At 36.0% G+C, this 6000-nt stretch overlaps 1 protein-coding gene across 1 annotated transcript in view; it reads left to right on the top strand.

Moving 5' to 3' along the window:
* The first annotated feature begins 325 nt into the window (after nucleotides 1-325).
* CSRNP3 (cysteine and serine rich nuclear protein 3) overlaps nucleotides 326-6000 on the top strand; it is a 158371-nt gene continuing 152696 nt past the window's right edge. Inside the window, exon 1 of the mRNA XM_016198715.2 lies at nucleotides 326-493. The gene's annotated coding sequence lies outside the window, so the exon portion shown is untranslated. The remainder of the gene's footprint in view (nucleotides 494-6000) is intronic.

The following is a 6000-nucleotide window of genomic DNA, read 5'->3' as shown; positions in this document are numbered from 1 at the left end:
GGTAGATGTAGTTCAAAAAATCACAGCCCCAAAAGAAAAACTCATGGGCCAGACAATAGTGTGGTGATTGTCAGGGGGAAGAAGGTCAAGGGGAGATAAATGGTGATGGAAGGAGACTTGACTTGGGGTGGTAAAGACACAATATAATATACAAATGACCTATTGTAGAACTGCACACTTGAAACCTATATAATTTATTAACCAATGTTACCTCAACAAGTTCAATAAAAAATAATCACAGCCCCGTCAAACAATTTGGAAACCTTGATTGTGAATCAGTGGTCAGATATTTCCATGCCCTGATGTCCTGTTCCTGTTACAGGTACATGTGACAGCGCTGCAGTTATGAGTGGAATTTTAAGGGGGAAGTGTGAAGAAATTGACAGCTCCTCGCCCTGTTCCTCTGTGCAGGAATCAGATGATGAAGTTTTTCGCTGTGACAGTGCTGACAGTGTTGATAGTGTCAATCCATGCACTTCTAATCATTTCACCGGTGAGTATCTGAAGCTGTATTTCAGGTTGTACTCTAAACTGTGGTGTATGGTCAATTCTTGAAGTTTCTGTATTTATCCACTGGCTCTTATCTGCTCCAAAGTTTTTCATCATACCAAACTTATTTGCAAAACATGATGTCATCTTGGTTAATTCTCAGTACTATACTTCTGTTCATCTCTATGGAGTGAGTATGAGAGGCAGAAATGAGTTTAATCGAAGGTAACCAGATAGCAATAGAAAATGATTTCATATGTGTCCTCAGCTTCCTGAAATAGATCCATCTTTTGGAAACCTAATCAATTGAGATCTTTTGAACTTCTAATACTGGTTAATGAGCTGTGGAATTCTTGCAGTACTGAGCACGAGAGATGTTTGTGTGTATTGTGTGTTTTTTTTAAAAAATGCTGCACTGAAATTAAAGCCTTGAAATCCCTGAGATTCTATAGATGTTTGGATACTGGTGAACCTCAGACTCAAGGCCAGGCTGATGCTCTGCAGTACGTGCAGCTTTCTATGTGTGTATACTTCTCTAAGCAGTTAATGTGAACATAATTTAGCTTAATGTGAAATGTTCTGACTTAAAATTCTAGCCATTTCAAACTGTATCCTACATATGAAGATTTTGAAAAAGGCGAATCTTTTCCAACATCTCTGTATCCATTCATCCCCAGTCATTAAGGGAAGGGGGGTCTCCAAATCAACTTTAGAAGAGTTAACATCATGCAAAGCAAAACTAAACAAGGTTAATGAAAGCCCCATAACATCGCCCGCATAGGATGATGGCTATAAACTTCCTTTTGAAGCTGTGTTTTTTCCCCACCCCCCGCGTCATAGTTGTTTTTTCTTAGCATTATTTTTCTGGCGCATTTGTGTTTGGGGTTTTTTAACTCATCAAAGCAAACTTTTAAAATTGACACTAAAGTTTATACAGTGTGTCTCTATTCATCCCCATTTTCAACCCTCTTCTTCCCCCCAGTAGATTCGAAAGATCGCCCAGCATTCATGGGCTCTCCCTCATCGCTCCTAGACAGATTGAGAATACAAACAGGTGTAATTTGTATTATTTATCTTTTGACTAATGTAGAACTTATTTTTTATGAACTTGTAGAAAGTATAAAAAATAAGGAGATAAAGGAACACTTGGGAGAAGGGAGAAAATAATAGCTGTTTTGAGAACAAGATTCTCTAGCTACATAAAAAGGCTATTTTCAGTCAATGATGTTTGCGGGAGGGCGTAAGTTTTGTTTGAGATGTGCCTGTAGCCTTTTGGCTCCTTCCTCTAAGTGACTAGCCTTTTAGGGGGCACACACCTTGCTGTCACCCGGGTGCTTAGAAGAGCACTGAGCATTGAATGATGCCTAGACTTCTTTATCGAGTGAATAAATTAATTTTAGGCAATTCTCTTTGTTTACACTTTTATTGACAAATAAAAGTTATACATACTTAAGGTGTTCAACATGATGTTTTGATATACACATGCATTATGAAATAATTACCACATTCATCACCTCACAGTTACTTTTATTTATGGTAGCGGTGGTGATTATTTCTATACTTTCAGACAATTTTTAAAAACTGGAGAGAACAAGTCCACTGGCTGTTTTTATCCTTAGAAAAGCAACAGTATACGTTTAAATCAAGATCATACGGAACACTCCATTAAATGCATTTTCTGTGTACCTTGAAAAGCTCCCTTCTCCAAGCCCAGGAACATTGCAGGAGCTGTCTAGTATTTTTCAAGTATTTCCTTTTAGCCACTTTTGAAAAACATTATTGTTCTAGACCCTACTTCTTTGAGACACCACCTCATCTAATGCAGCGCAGCATTTTCCACATACCTATGATTTTTTTTTTTTTTTTTAACCTCTGGCAAGCCTATGCCTCTCCTAAAGTTACAAATTGACTCTCCTGGAAAAATCAATTGCAAGACTTCTCTATGCAAGATGCCTATTGATTTCTATAGCTGTGAGTTCACAAAGTAGCTGTAATGTTCATTTAAACACCATCAGGTCTTACAATTGTGGCTCAAGATTCTTTGCAGATGAAAGTGGTGGTTTAAAAAAGTATAGGTCAGGTGCTTGTAATAAGCGCCTGAACAGTTTCCTGGAAGTGCAAAAGTTGGAGTGAAGAGAGGTTTTATTTTGATAAAATAAGCTATTTGATATCTGGTCATAACTTTTTTGGTTTATCACCATTATCAGAGTCGGGAGGAGGAGACACCTACTGTGCACAGAGGAAAAGTCAGGCTAGCAAAGAAAACAGCTGAGAAGTTTGATTGGCTCTTTCCATGACTGTTGTTAATGTACACTGTGAATTTTCAGGGTTTTGAGAAAACCATTTTCTGATACTTCTCTGTAAGGAAATGGAGATGGGCATTATTGAACAACTTGTAATTTAATGTGTGATCTGAACCATGATTTGCGATAAACAGTAGGGAGGAAGAGTAGGAAGGGTAGATGAAAAATGTGATCGATGGGGGGTTCCTGTTACTGTGGCCTGATCTCCAATATAAAACCTTATTAATTATTTTATAAAGTTGGACAAGTTGAGAATGAAAATCCATTTAGTTATATTTTTTGAGAGGATCCAATGCTCTGTGTCTAACAAAGTAAGACAAACAATAGTAAAGCATCAACCCTCATTTTGAAATCAAAGAATGTTAGAACTAGCAGGGCCTTTGACAAAATCTAGGCTGACTCTCTTATTTTACAAATGTGGAGACAGAGGTCCAGAGAGAGTAACTTGACAAGAATCCAAGCGTGAGCTAGCGGCAGAGGACTTGATTATAGATCCCTATTTTCTCCGATGGGGCTATTACACCACTGACTACTCAGTGTAGGACCCTAGTCATCAAGCAAAAGACATGCCTGTATCTTTGTGCCAGCTCCTCTTAGAAATAGAATGATGAGTCTGTCTTTTGGAAAAGGGAATTGACATCTTATCTTTTTTTGCCTTTTTTTTTTTTTAGTTGGTTTCTGGTGAATGTGCTGATATCTCTTGGATGTAATAGAGTGCCAGTGATAAGTTTATGAATAAATTCAATGAGCTAAAGAAACAGTGGACAGAGAAATTGAGTGTGAATAAACAATTTGCTTTTCCCTTTCCTTAAGAGACAGGGCAGACTGTTAAGACTTTCCTTGTATGTCACTGACATTGATGGAGATATCTTACAGCAAACATGTTGTTTTACATTTACATAAAGGAAATTGGTTTGTCTTAGTGACATAATGCTACTTGCGATAATGTGAAAATATTACAGTGAAGAGAAGGTGAGATGAAGTATGCAGCGTGAATCTTTAATAGCAGCTAACAAATAGGAGGTTATTTAATTTACTTTAAAAGTAAAACCTTTTGTACATTCCACTTTTGCCAGAGAGGTGAATGGGCAGCCTGGACTCCCCGGAAAAAAAGATAATGATATCTTTCCATTCTCTGAACTCCAGGACCCTACTTTACTTGTTCAATAATTCAAGACCTCAGAAACCCACTTACCTTGCATTTCGATTAGAGTCACTTAGTCACAGCTTCTGATTGAATGGAGTAATTATATTCCATTTGCTGACTAGGTACAGAATTGGCTTTTGTATTTGCTTATTTGTTTTAAACCTTGGAAAACTTAAGTTTGGCTTTAAACTTAAAAGCATAATTGGATCAAATTTCAAATAAGATTTTATATATCAATATCATAGTGAATCTAGAAAAACATTTATCGCTTGTGGATTTAGCTCTCAGTTAGCTTCATAAAAACTAAATATAAAAGTATTCTTGGTGGTGTTAATGATACTGTTCTGCACATCATTCAAGGGATAAGGCTCTATTATTACGAGATCTGAAATACATCATAGAAAATCTTCCAATTTCCCACATCTATTATTTACTCAGGATGTTCATAGGTGGAATTGATATTGTAACTGTATTTCATAAACAGCACAAGAATTAAAGTGGCTATTAAATATTAAAGATACCATTGTTACTTTAGTCACTAGAATATTTTCATCTGACAGTGTAATTTGTTCACAAATATTTCTAACTGTATTTGCATTTTATAAACCTCTTTATAAGAATCACATTTTTATTTTGGGGTCAACTAGGAGTCGTGATGGCAATAAATAAATGAATGCTCGGCTGTAGATATCATGACTTGAAAAATGGATCCAAGGGAATTTAGATGATTGCAATTCTACTAACCATTTTCAAAGCACCATTTGGCTTTGGTTTGAATATCAGTGACTGGTTGGTTTTATACTTGTTTATGATAGTGGTGATGAAACCATAATGCCCGAAGCAAATGTCCTTGTGTTTCTGAAAAGATTTTAAAATTCGTCATGCAGATCAGGCAATCTGATGCTTTCTGACAGCTCAAGGGAAGTATATTTGTGAGCATGTGACTGCAGAAAAGAATTAAACCTGGTTCTGCTTTTAAAAAAGAGAGAGAAAAGGAAAGGAGCCAGTTAGTGCTATTTTTGAATTGACTGCAATATTTAACCATTTCACTCTGGAAAGTACATGTTTGTACTCTGAAACTGTTACTTCTTTGCCTGAGAAATTTGGGAATAAGCTGGAATGTTTTAGGGCTATAGGTCTGTTGTACCATACATTTATATGTTCAGCTGTAGTGATGATCTGGCATAAAATAGACTAATGAAATGTCTCAAATTTACTGAGTTCCAGTGAGAGTTGGGTTCAGGTTAAAAGTGTAGTTTTTAAATGTAATGAAGAAAGAGCAATCATAATAAATATAACAAAAGATAAATATTTGAGTTTCTATCACAGCCTACATGTAAAAACTAGAAAGTCATTTTCTCTAAATGGCATTTAATTTTCATGTAGGAATTAAACTTTAAATGGACACTCAATTTGTTGCATTTGGTTTTATCTTATCTCACAAATATAATAATGGAGCAGTAGTAAAGATTGATTTATATAATTTACGATTCTAGGAATTTGAATGAAATGTTATGAAACTTGTTTGATATAAGGAACTATTAAATCACTTTAAAATTCTTAATGGATATGTGCAGTGGTCTAGATTAGCATGACTACCCTCCCCTCCAAAAAATACCCCAAACTCTGTGAAAACAATTTCCAAAGCGCTGTGAAAGCTGGTGAAGATTGCTCGCCAAAGTGCTAAAAGCACTGGAGCATCATCTAGCACCCTGAAAGGTGGCAGGTTCAATTCTCGATCAGGGCACGTACACAGGTTTCGGGTTTGATCCCTGGTCAGGTGCATGCAGGATGCGACTGTTTCTTTCTCTCCCCCTCTCTCTCTAAAATCAATTAAAAAAAACAAAACGTGTCCTCGTGTGAGGATTTAAAAAAATAATAAAAGAACTAGATATTTCTGACTGAAATACAATAGTGGGTTTCATTAATTGTGACACTGTGGAAACCTGAAATGAATGCAATGCTATATATCTTTATGCCATGATTGGACGATAATGTTAGTGGAAATATTGTAACATGAAAATGTACATATTTTAGTTTCAAATCATATTAATAAAATTA

This window comes from Miniopterus natalensis, chromosome 8 (assembly GCF_054644295.1).
Source record: "Miniopterus natalensis isolate mMinNat1 chromosome 8, mMinNat1.hap1, whole genome shotgun sequence".
Classification (NCBI taxonomy): domain Eukaryota; kingdom Metazoa; phylum Chordata; class Mammalia; order Chiroptera; family Miniopteridae; genus Miniopterus; species Miniopterus natalensis.
This window is presented reverse-complemented; position numbering and strand designations above follow the sequence as displayed.